Genomic DNA, 12,224 nt, shown 5'->3' with positions numbered 1-12,224 from the left:
TGGAGTAAGACAGTAAACAATAGCTTGATATCAGGAAAATTCTTGCTACTCTCTATCTACCCTATACTGAGCAACGCCATGCTCAGGCGAGAATACACTATCATAATCATGGCGATGGTATGTATAACCTATCATATCCTTCATGACAGTGGTACCATAACGTTGAAAGTATGTGCAACATTGCCAACACAAGAGCTGTGCATGTACATAAAGATGCCGCAAACACTGCCTACAACCAAATGGTGGATGATACTGCAAACAAAAAATGATCAAAAATGAAGAACCACAATAGACCTCTCCCCTTGGTGCATACAAAAACCTGTTATGTATTTGAAAACACGGAATACTATAAGACCCAACATGAATAGGATCAAAAGTATTAGCATCAAGATGAGGGTAAAGCACATCCATCCCCAAAAAAGCCATACTTGCATCCCATTAAAACCCCCCAAAAAGAAAAGAAATCCAAATGTAGATTAGTCAGGGTTACTCTAACCACTAACTTAACTATAACTAGCTATCCTAAGTCACAAAATGTTTAAGGTGGAGGCCATTGAATCTAAACATCTTATTTTTAGCATTAATATCTTGTACATCGAGAGAACCATTATCGTAAACTTTAATAACCTTAAAAGGTCCTAGCCAATTAATTTTGAGCTTCCCAGGAAATTTGTAATAGCGAGTGTCATAGAGTAGAACTAAATCGCCTTCTTTAAACTCTCATACTTTAATGTTCTGATCATGCCACGCCTTATGACATTTCTACATTTCTTCTAACCTTTGTAAAGCTAATAGTCTTTCCTCATCCAGTTTCACTAATTGTAAAATCCTTTGCTTCAACAATTTGGGTTCTCCTAATTGCAACGATAGGGCTACTCTCAAAGTAGGCAACTCTTCCTCAATAGGGAACACAACATTAGTTTTATAAAAGTTGAATGGTGTATTTTGTTCTGTCACCTTATAGGTAGTTCTATAGGCCCATAATGCTTCATACAGACGCTCATCCCAATCTTGCCTATGAGAAGCAATCGTTTTAGTTAAAATTCCACAAATAATTCTATTAGCTACTTCTACTAGGCCATTAGGCCTTGGATAATAAGGTGTTGATTTTCAATGTTTAATTTGATATAATTATGTTAACTCGCTAGTTAGACCATTCAAGAAATGAGAACCTCGATCACTTACTAATTCCAGTGGCAACCAAAACGTGTTATGATATTCTCATAAATAAACTTAGCCACCTCAATGGCTTTATTTGTCTTAAGAGCTTTCACTTCCACCCACTTGTTGGTGATATAATCAATACAGACCAAGATATAATGATTAGAATGATATCTTGTAGGTGGATCAATTGAACCCACAAAATCAATTTCCCACTTCTCAAAAGGCGCTAATGCCAATATAGGTGTCAAAGGTATAGCAAAACTCTTAGAAGGACGACCAATCCTTTGACATACATCACATTTTCGGTAATAATAATAATCATCTTTAAATAAAGTAAGCCACCAATACCTAGTTAGTTCACCAACAAAATGGCCACCATAAGGTTCATCATGCAATGCCTTAAGAACCATAGGGACTTCATCTTCCCTTACACATCGCCGATAGATACCTTCCCTTGGAAAAAAATTATAAAGATAGTCCCCTAGTAATCCATAGGAGCATGCTTGTATTAAAATTTATCACTTTCGTCATTTATCAGCACCAAGTGGATATCGAGCTGTGCTAAGAAAATTTACAATATCAGCATACCATGGAACTTGTATTTCCACAGTAAAAAGTGATGCATCTGGTAAATCATCCTCCACACCTTCCTCCTTATTTGATGTTAATAAGAAATAAAGATGATTTGCTAGAACATGAGCTCTACCAGGATGAGTAACTATTTGAAAATCAAACTCCTGAAATAATAACATCTAATGAATTACGTGTCTTGAAAGTTCTACTTTATTAAGCAAGTACTTTAGTGCTTCATGATCACATAAATGGTAGATTTATTCCCTAATAAATAATGACAAATTTTTTCCACTGCAAAAACCATTGATAAGCATTCTTTCTCAGTGGTGGTATAATTTCTTTCCACAGCATCAATTAAGCTACGGCTTGTGTAATAAATCGAATGGTCCACCTTATTGTCATCTTCTTGACATAAAACTGCTCCCAAAGCATTCGTGGATGCATCTACATGAATATGGAATTCCTTCTTCCAATCCGGGGGTGCCAATACTGGTCCTTCTATTAACTTCTGTTTAAGAAGTTCAAATGCTTTTTGGCAAACATCATTCCAATTAAAAGGAGTATCCTTTCGTAGCAAATTTGTTAAAGGTAAGGCCACCTTTGCAAAATCGAAAATGAATCATCGATAATAATTTAGATGCCCCAAAAAACCTCGAAGTTGTTTAAGAGTTGTTGGTGGAGGATGTTATAAGATTTGAGATACATGCTAGACTTTCTTATATACTTAAAATATATATGGTAAATATTATGCTAGCACAGAGAGAGAACATATGTGTGAGAGAGAGAGAGAGAGAGAGAGAGAGAGAGAGAGAGAGAGAGAGAGAGAGAGAGAGAGAGAGAGAGAGAGAGAGAGAGAGAGAGAGAGAGAGAGAGAGAGAGAGAGAGAACACACTAGGGACTGAAATATGGGCTAGTCCCCCCCTTGTGTGTGGAGTTATATTATTGACAAGGAGCAAGCTCCTCCATTACACATAAACTAGTTTTGAACTTGTAAATCTTGGGAACAATATCACAATTCCTTGCACGGCATACAGCCGGCTAACACTTGTACAACTTGGAAGTTGGCACCTTTTGATCCTTCTTGAGTCACTCCTTCTCTCCTACACAATATGTGTAGGGATTTCCTCTTGGAGCTTGATTTTAGTAGAGATTCCGCAACACTTGCATCTTCTCTTCTCCTCTTGGAACTTGATTTCAGTGGAGCTTCTGCAACACTTGCGCCTTCTCTTCTCCTCTTGGATGCATGCAAAGTGATGCTTCCTTCACCTCTCCCACCACACCCAAGGATAGCATCCTCTTTTGTAGGCTTTCAAGAGCTTCTCTTCTTGGAGAGAGACTTGAATGTCAAGATTGGAAAGGTTGATCTTCATGCAAGATGTGGCTGTTCCAGGACCTAATTTGCAGTACCAATTTCGAGATATGTCTATGTGCATTATTTGGATGGAAAAACATCCAACACAAAAGTTGTAGATCTCGCTGTTTTTGATAACCATCGCGGACCGTTTTTAGAGATCGATTTTTAATTGCAAGATATTTTAAAAATGGATTCACCATGTCTATTTAAAAAAAAAAGCTTTTTAAATTGTACTCTTAACTTGTGGTCCATACAACCACCTTGAGCCATATATAAGGAGAGTTCATTAGATTGCCTTGGGTCTCAACCTTAAGATTGACTTCCCACAAAAGCTTGTGTTATCTTAGACCTTAGAAAGAGAAAATCACTTCTCTCCTCACTTCCAGAGGATCACGTTTCTTGTCTTTCTTAGTGAGAGAATTACATCTCTCGTCTTTCTTAATGAAAGAAAGGACCTTAAACCTTGACTTGTAAGGGAGAGGATGACCCCAAATGAATGCAATGCTCATTACACACAAGTAAACGTTCCCAAGCGTCCTCGGATGCACACATAGATACATATACACAATGCTAATACACTTCCTCCTCTTAAACTCAATCCATCTTCATTTATGTGTAACTTGGTTCTTGTGTACACTCTTACACTTGGCAAACACTTCTTTCCCCCTTCATAACTTGTATTGCCTGTACCAGATATCCCCGTTCACAGTGCTTTGATCACCTTATTAAGTGATGCACTAGGAATACTGGTCTCTGGTCTCATGGCCATGCTAGATCATCATCAACACTTAAAAGAAAAGTGTCATTAATTTATTGACATAAACTTATTAAATAGAGAATGCGTAATAAGAAATCAATTTAGTGATAGAGGAAGTGTAAAAATCTTGGCAACTTTAGCCAGACCCATATCAACTCCATCTTTAGAAACTATATGTCCCAATAATGTTCCTTTTGAAACTCCAAAAACACATTTATCAGGATTTAATGATATATCTACTTCATCACTATGTTCAAACAGTTGTGGCAATTGATTCAAAATTTCTTTTGCTGTCCCATAGACACAAAAGTCATCTAGAAAAACTTCCATCCATTGTCGAAGAAAGTCTTGGTAAGCTGCAATGATAACCCTTTGAAATATTGCGGGTGCATTACATAAACCAAAAGGCATCACTTTATAAGAAAATGTACCCCATTCTGTAGTGAAAGTGGTTTTAGATTGATCTTTAGGATGAATTAACACTTGATTGTAGCCACTAAACCCATCCATAAAAGAATATAGCTCATGGCATCTGACCTTATCCAGTACTTGATTTGTAAATGAAAAAGGAAAATGATGTTTTTGTATCTTACTATTAAGCTTTCTATAATCAACACAAATGCAAAATTTTTTGCCATTCTTCTTTGGTACTACCATAATTGGAGATACCCATTCACTATATGCAACAGGATATATAAATCCTGCATCAAGAAGCTTAGTAATCTTAGATTTGACTAATTTTGCATACACAGGATTTGTTTGTCATTGGCGTTGACATATGGGTTTTGTGCCTGGTTCTAGAGCAATATAATGCTACCAAAGTTCAGGTTTAATACCTTTAAGGGCAGTATAAGACCAAGAAAATCCCCCAACATGTGCTCATAATACTTCTTCAAACCTCTCTTGATTTTGGGATTCCAATTGGGCTCCTAGATTTAAATATTTTCCGCCATGTGCTCGTAATACTTCCACTTCAGGTTCTCCAATAAACAAGAGGCTATTTTCCGAGGTTTGACTGTATGCACATCTTCTCATATTTCCATTGATACGTTGTCAAGCAGACAATGCCTGGCACTAGGTTTTGGTTCTTCTTCCCTCGCATTCACAGAGTGTACCAAGGATAAAGCCCTATAAGGGACAAAAGCTAAATTATCCCGAGTACCCTCAATCATTTCTATCATATGGACATCCAATATATCAGGTTATAGCTTACCGGCATAAATTCCTTGTCTTTTACTCAAGCCATGCAAGATAGGCTTCAAATTTCTATTATATTTTATTGTGAACGTGGTATTTATAGAACCTATTATCTGAGAATCCTACTCTTGATCACATGAAAATTGAGCATGTAATGTTTGATGATAACAACGTAACATTCCATTTTACCTTTTCAAACATTATTGGTCATTCAAATCCCAAGACCATTGAGTAGTGCTAAGCTTAAGGATTTGTAATATTCCCAGGCAATAAAAGTTAGTTGGTTAGTTCAAAAGTTAGTTAGTCAATTAATAAGTTAGTAAGGTTACTAACTAAAGGGAAAAATTAACTAACATTAATAACTAACTAACAAAAATAAATAAATAAATAAATAAATAAAATCGAGAGTTGTAACTCGATATTTCTTATGAATTAATAAGGACCGTAGCCACCCTTCATGGAAGTTATAACGTGAACAAGATATATGAGCTATATTAATCACTAATGTTAATGTGCGTAATAAGGATGGTCTAAGAATATTAAACTTTTGTACAAGACTAGAATATTTTAGATATTTTAGAGATTATCTTAAATTAAAAAAAAAGAAGATATGGAGATTTATAGAACTAGATGTCCTTTAAAAGAAAAAAACAAGTGATGTGTTAGTTAGTTTGAAGATTTTATAAAAGGAAAAATAAAGAAAAGTGACTGGCAAAATCGCGCGCGCCGCAATCGCAGTCTACAGGCAATAGGCAGTACTTTGAACATAGAAAAGAAGAAGGAGTGAACCGAGAGCTTTCTAAGCAAGTGTCTTGGAGTTTTACCCCTCTTTCGGAGCTAATGGAACCATCAGATTTATGATCTGAGCATCAGATCACTGATCTTTCCAAGATCCCCCTCCACAAAGAGCTCCACTTCTCAACCAGAAGCCCTCTTCTCCAATTCACTATAAATAAGAGGCATGGGGGGCACTTAGGGAGACATAAGGAGACCCCGAGAGGCTGCGAGAGAGAAGAAGGGAGAAAGAAGAATACTCCTTCAAGAGGCTACGAGAAGCTAGAGAGAGAGAGAGAGAGAGAGAGAGAGAGAGAGAGAGAGAGAGAGAGAGAGAGAGAGAGAGAGAGAGAGAGAGAGAGAGAGAGAGAGAGAGAGCTCAAATCCCTTGTCTCGATCTTTAACTAAGCCATATTCTCTTACGCTCTCTCATCGCAAATCTATCCCACCTTCTCTATCTCTCAAACCACTCGTGGACGATGGATCCAAAGCGACGAAGTGGAAAAACCATGGAGATCAACGCAACCGGTCAAGCAACGGGTATTGCCAATGATACGGGAGTGCCCGAGGTTGCGGGAGTTGTCACTACCAATGGAACATCGGGTGTGGCTAATGCGAGTGCGAGTAAAGATGAAGTTCCTAAAGTCATCCTGCTGCCAAACCAGGTTATTCATTACTAGATTATTATTTTGCTATATAAGATAATTACATAAGATATGAGCTTCCATATTCTTCACTTACACATTAAATTGATAACTCATCTAGAAAACATATTAGTACAAGCATAAAACGATTAATCACTATGATTTGTAGCGAGAATAATTGAGATTCTAAGGCATAGAATCAGGATAGAATTAATTGCCAAAGGTTATTGTACATATGTCTTTATGCGCATTCAATATAGTTATGATCAAATGCGACGAGGTTAAGAGTTGATTAGTGATGGTTATAGAAACTGATTGTCTATTTAGGAATCCGATAGGTCATCTCGTTCAATTATTGACACAATATATTTCCTTAAGGGATTTTGCTTATGTTGGATAAGTGAATCCAAATGGAAAACTCATGCCTTGCTTAACATGTTATAAGAGGTGTACTCAACACTTCTTTATGGGGAGGAGAATCCTCATTAGAATGTACGGTTACCTTAGGATAAGGTCTACCTTGGTTATGTGAAGCTGTGAATTACATGTTGGGATGATTGTCATTGCATCATTTGATACACATTTGAAAGGGCTATTTGTGTTTGCTAGAATCTAGATTTTTGATTGAAATTATTGTCAAACAGATAAAAGGAAGGATCGCGCTAGGCTACCCCCAAGCTAGTGGCGAAACCCTACTCCAAGGGGGTCATGATTATCACTACGAGAGGCTTGGACCGGCTCCATAGGCGAAAGGTCTATTAGTAGGGATAGTCTCGGGCAGTAGGAATTGTAGGTGCTAGAGGGGGCTCTGGCTGTAAATCCTGCATTGTTCCAAGAATCTGACGAGCCCCTTCGTGACCCAGGATGGGATCCTGGAACCCTAAATACTAGTTATGAGGGTGGAATCTTGGTGGACAGAATATCCTTACAGAATTCTGTGTATCTTCCGCTGGGACGGAATGATGGAAATTGTAATAAACTTTCAATATAATAAAGAATTTTGCTTTATTGTTCGAATTGTATGCGTGTTGGTGATATAAATTATGTGAAGGAACATGTGACTTAATGGATTAATTAAGGAAGCTGGTTGTATATGTTCCAATAAATGTGTTGTAGGTAATTAAAAAACTAAAGATGACCCATCATTAGAGGAAAGCGGGTGGGCGTAACCCCCGATGGGCCCGTCCAATGGTAGGGTGGTCTCGGTTAGCTGGGAGTTTTTCTAAATCGGAAATAGAAATAGGAAGATGATAAATTGACCAAGTAGTCATTAGGTAGAACCTACTTGCATTGTTTTAGGGGGCCGGAATGGGATTTTGCCTTATGGGCAGGAGGGTTGATGTACCGCACTCCCCTCCGTCTCCCATTCTCTTTGAACCAAGTGCAATGGCAAGTCCGCTTCAGATCGAGTAATCCTCTAAAAAGTGGAACTCGAAATTACTAACGCTATAGCTGGCTGCTAGGAGACCCATCTGATTTTAGGAACCCAAATCTTCAGGTCGATCCTAGTGGGTTTGGCTGGAACTCTCCCGTTGCGAAGTAGACTTGGTAAGGCCTAAGTGACAACCCCGTGATGTTCCAAGGGAGAACTGGGAGACATCATTTACAGGAAAACCTACTGATGGACTACTAAAAGGTGTGCTGTGGATTGAGACTAGCGGACATCTCACAGGATTAATGAGTGTAAATCTTCATCTTCCTCACCTTGGATTCGACACCATAAATAATATATAATCTATTTTAGCTCTAGAAAGTCCTTAGGTGCTAGAGGTTCAAACTCTCTAAGCTGTGGCTCAACTCCATCCCCATAGACAGTAAAATCCATAATTCTTTCTTTGGGATGAGGTAATACTACCTCACATATACTTGGAAAGCAATCTTTACTTGATTTCAATTGCCTTCTATGATATCTCCCTAGTTTCCCTTTAAAATAATGATACTACTTTTGCCTATTGCTCATGGAGTTCTTAAGGGAATGATATAGCCAAGGAGTAGTAGTAGAGTTTGTCTCTCATAATCCAATTCCAGAAGTAGCTAGATATTTACTTCTTGTATAAAATTCATTTGTTTGCTCACATTCCATTGAGCATTGCCTAGGAATAGGCAATATTTGTTCCATTTGTTGCACATCATTATTTAATTTAGATTCTTGCTCTTCTAAATACATTTCTAGAAGTGCAATTTCTTCTAGATATCGCCTCTCCCTAAATTGGAATTCTGACTTTTCTTTTTGTAACTCGCAATTTTCTTCATTGCTTCATTCACAACTGTCACTGCTGCCTCATGTTCTATTTCCAAAGCCTCATTTAATTCACTGATTATCCTATCATAATTACCATGACATTCATTGAAAGTATGCACAAATCTATATAAAACCTGAGATGGGTCATCTCTATCATCATGTAATATCGGCTGTTGTAAAGGTCTGGAACTATTCCTATTTCTTCTCTCTCTTTTTTTCTTTTCTAGTTGACGATAATAAGATCTTTTAGCAACAACTGGAAGTTGTTCGAACCCAAAAGGCATAATATCTACCTCACAAGGAAATGTTGTGACTAAACTCTCCTCAGGTTTGTCATGATCATTCTCAATAGTATCAACTTCCTCCATAATTATTGAGGACCTTATTGAAATTTCCTCTAAATTTGATGTTCTTGCCTCATTCTCCTCCCCTCTTCCAAGTCATTATGGGAAAATATTTTCGATCTGTTATATGCAAAAAATGCATCTCCAAGGTCACCTTCTTCCTCATCTTTACCAAATCCAAGACATGCATCGAAAAATAAATCATGCAAATAATTGAATTCATGGATTACATCCGTAGGATACTTATCCTCCCTTGTTGCTGAAACCATTAAATAGCCTAGGGTTGTATCTTTTGAGGTTGATAACCAACGATTAATATCGCTATTAGATTCATTATCTGATGAAAAATTAACAGCATATTCACAAATACCTACTTGTTCTGCTTTGTTAGATTGATGCACAATATTCACCTCTACTTTTTTTGCTCTTGCTGGTCGTTGTGTTTTAAATAACCAAGTATAAGGCCCTTCATTATTGGTCCTCTCTACTTTCTGAGTCATAGAATTTACTATTGGATTTTTCATCCATCTCACTAACTACTTCATATTCTAACTCCCTCAAAAACCCTTTTGCAGTAACTTGAATCTCGACTCTATCATTTTGAGGACCAATCACAATTGAACCTTTATACCAATCATGAGTGCACCTTGCTTGGTATAGCCAAGGTTGATCCAAAAACACATAATATGAATAGATATTTGACAATGAGAAAATTATTAGGTAATTCACATGAAATTCTAGTCTAGCAATTACAGATTTCACATTGCGAAGTAACCCCAAGGGAGTCACTTTCCTTTGATCAGCCACACATATAACTATATGAGTAGGTTCTAGATTCTTCAACCCTAATTCTTGCATTGTTTGGTCTGCCATTAAATTGATTTGCTAAATCACCATCCAATTGTACTTCACTCAACAAATTTCCATTGATGGTAGTGTTTGTTAACTGGTGCTCCTGGATCCACAAATAAATCTACAATTTTTACTTCCTTAGTTGTTCTCCTTTTGGATGCATTTGCAATTACTTTAGAAGCGTTAGTCTCAATATTTTTCCTCCTACGACGAACTAGCTTATGATAATGCTGCCTTTGACATATAACGGCTATTTCAAGCAGTTGCCTCAAATTATTTGTTAAGTTTATTTCCTCCAACGCTGCCCAAAGATCATAGGCCTTATTCACTATTTCTGCTTTCTCTTTACTCCCTTCTTTTGGAGGTATGAGTCTTTTAGGAAAAGGAGCTACCCCCAACTGAATCTTAGGATTCGCTAGGGGCACGAGCAATATTGGATGGTTTGAAGACTGTTGAAGAGAATCCGATTCAAGTAGCTCTATTTTAGGATCTACATCCTCAGGTTTATCCTTAACGGCTTCTTTTGATTGGGGACTTTCTTCCTCTAGACCATGCTCCTTTTTTTGCTACTTTTGCACCCTAGTAATGATACCAATCTTGGGGTCTGCTTTAAATGTCACCTTGCGAGGTATAAATTTGGACTTAGCTCTAACCTCTTGTTCTTTCATTTCTACTTCCACTAAATTTGCAGATGAGGTTGAGGGCTCATTAGAAACTTGTTCACCTTTGTCATTAGTTTTGTTATCCTCTCGCTCATGGCAATTCTCTTTGTGATGCCCTTTGCCACTACACCTCCTACAAAGAGAAGTATAGTCTTGATTTTTATGCACATTTAGACAATATGTAGCTATATGAGCTTCTTGTTGGCATCGATAACAAATTATTGGTCCCCTAGACCTCTGTTGTCCACCTTGCCCCATTGGATTATGAAAATAACCATTATTTCTCCTAAAAGGATAATTTCTTCCTTGGTTTCCATCACTATTGTAATTGTTTCATGGCACTGGAGGTCTGCCTTGGATAGGCAATCCACGTGACCTAAAAGGTTGATTGGGTGGTCTAATCTCATAAGTAGTATTATTGCGATCCATGTAATTGTAATTTGTTTGCATTGTACGACCTTGTTGTTGTTGGCCAATCTTGTGCCAATAATTTGTTTCTAAATGCCCTATTTTTAGACGAAAAGTACAAAATGGAGGATGATCAGGCATTAATCATGAAGGCATCGGGCATTTAGTAGCCACATGGCCATAACCATGGCACTTGTAGCACCAAATATTTGATCTAGGTGGATTTGAGGTCGAGCTGCTCGGAGGCTATTGCGCATTAGAACCTTATGTTGTTATTGAATAAATTTCTTTCAAGGATGCTTGTATTGCACCCATGATTTCCTCCAACTTTTCTAAGTATTTTGCAATAATATCTACTATCTTTCGCTTCATCAAGAGGGGACTGAGGTTGAGGCATAGAGGGCATTCTTGTTTGCATCATATAGGCTCGAATCGAAGTGTACAGATTTAAAGGTACACTTGATACATTGGAACTTGCAGTTACCGATGGATTTTAGGGAACGGTCACATAAGACACGTTCTTGGGTAACCTGCATGAAGTTTGTAAACTAACATACTGATGAACTTCAAGATTAAGCCCATCGATAAATTTATGCTTTTGCATGGGATCTGGGTTCATCTTTCGAATAATTGTCTCCATACGCTCAATGTAATGTTTGACACTTTTGGTTGCTCCTTGGGACAAATAATCCAATTGAAGAGCTAATCTATCTTGAAAACCTTATCGTCTAAATTTTTCTAGAAAAGCTCTTGATAAGTCAGCATAGGTCCCTCTATTGTGATGAGCAACTAGGTTACCATACCATCTCGTTGCTTCATCTTTAAATGTTGCCGGAAAAATATGGAGTTTTTGATCATCATCCACTACGTCATTTGTGACACAAGTCACCTTGAACCTTTGCATATGTTCATCGGGATCTTTGTCCCATAACCCTCCAAATTGGGTGAAGTTAGCTAATCTAACCGGATTACAAGCCATTCTAAATAATATCTCTATCCCTAAATCTTTGGTAATATCAAACCATGTAGGTTTCTTTGACTCCTTAAATAATTGCTGCAATCCAAAATTTGACTCTCAATCCCAATCAAAGGGCAATTCCGTACTCCCTACTACTGTAGCATTAGCTTCACTCTCTCTACTCTCGCTACTTTATCTACTTCTTTCCCCAGTGACACTATTAGTTCCTCAGGCCACTCGATCCCATTGATATGAGGCTGCTTCACTTTCCTTTGATAGTGTTCTATCAAATGAT

The sequence above is a fragment of the Lygodium microphyllum genome, chromosome 3 (genome assembly GCF_053477565.2).
Source record: "Lygodium microphyllum isolate KBCC chromosome 3, Lygodium_microphyllum_v1.1.10, whole genome shotgun sequence".
Taxonomy (NCBI): domain Eukaryota; kingdom Viridiplantae; phylum Streptophyta; class Polypodiopsida; order Schizaeales; family Lygodiaceae; genus Lygodium; species Lygodium microphyllum.
This window is presented reverse-complemented; position numbering follows the sequence as displayed.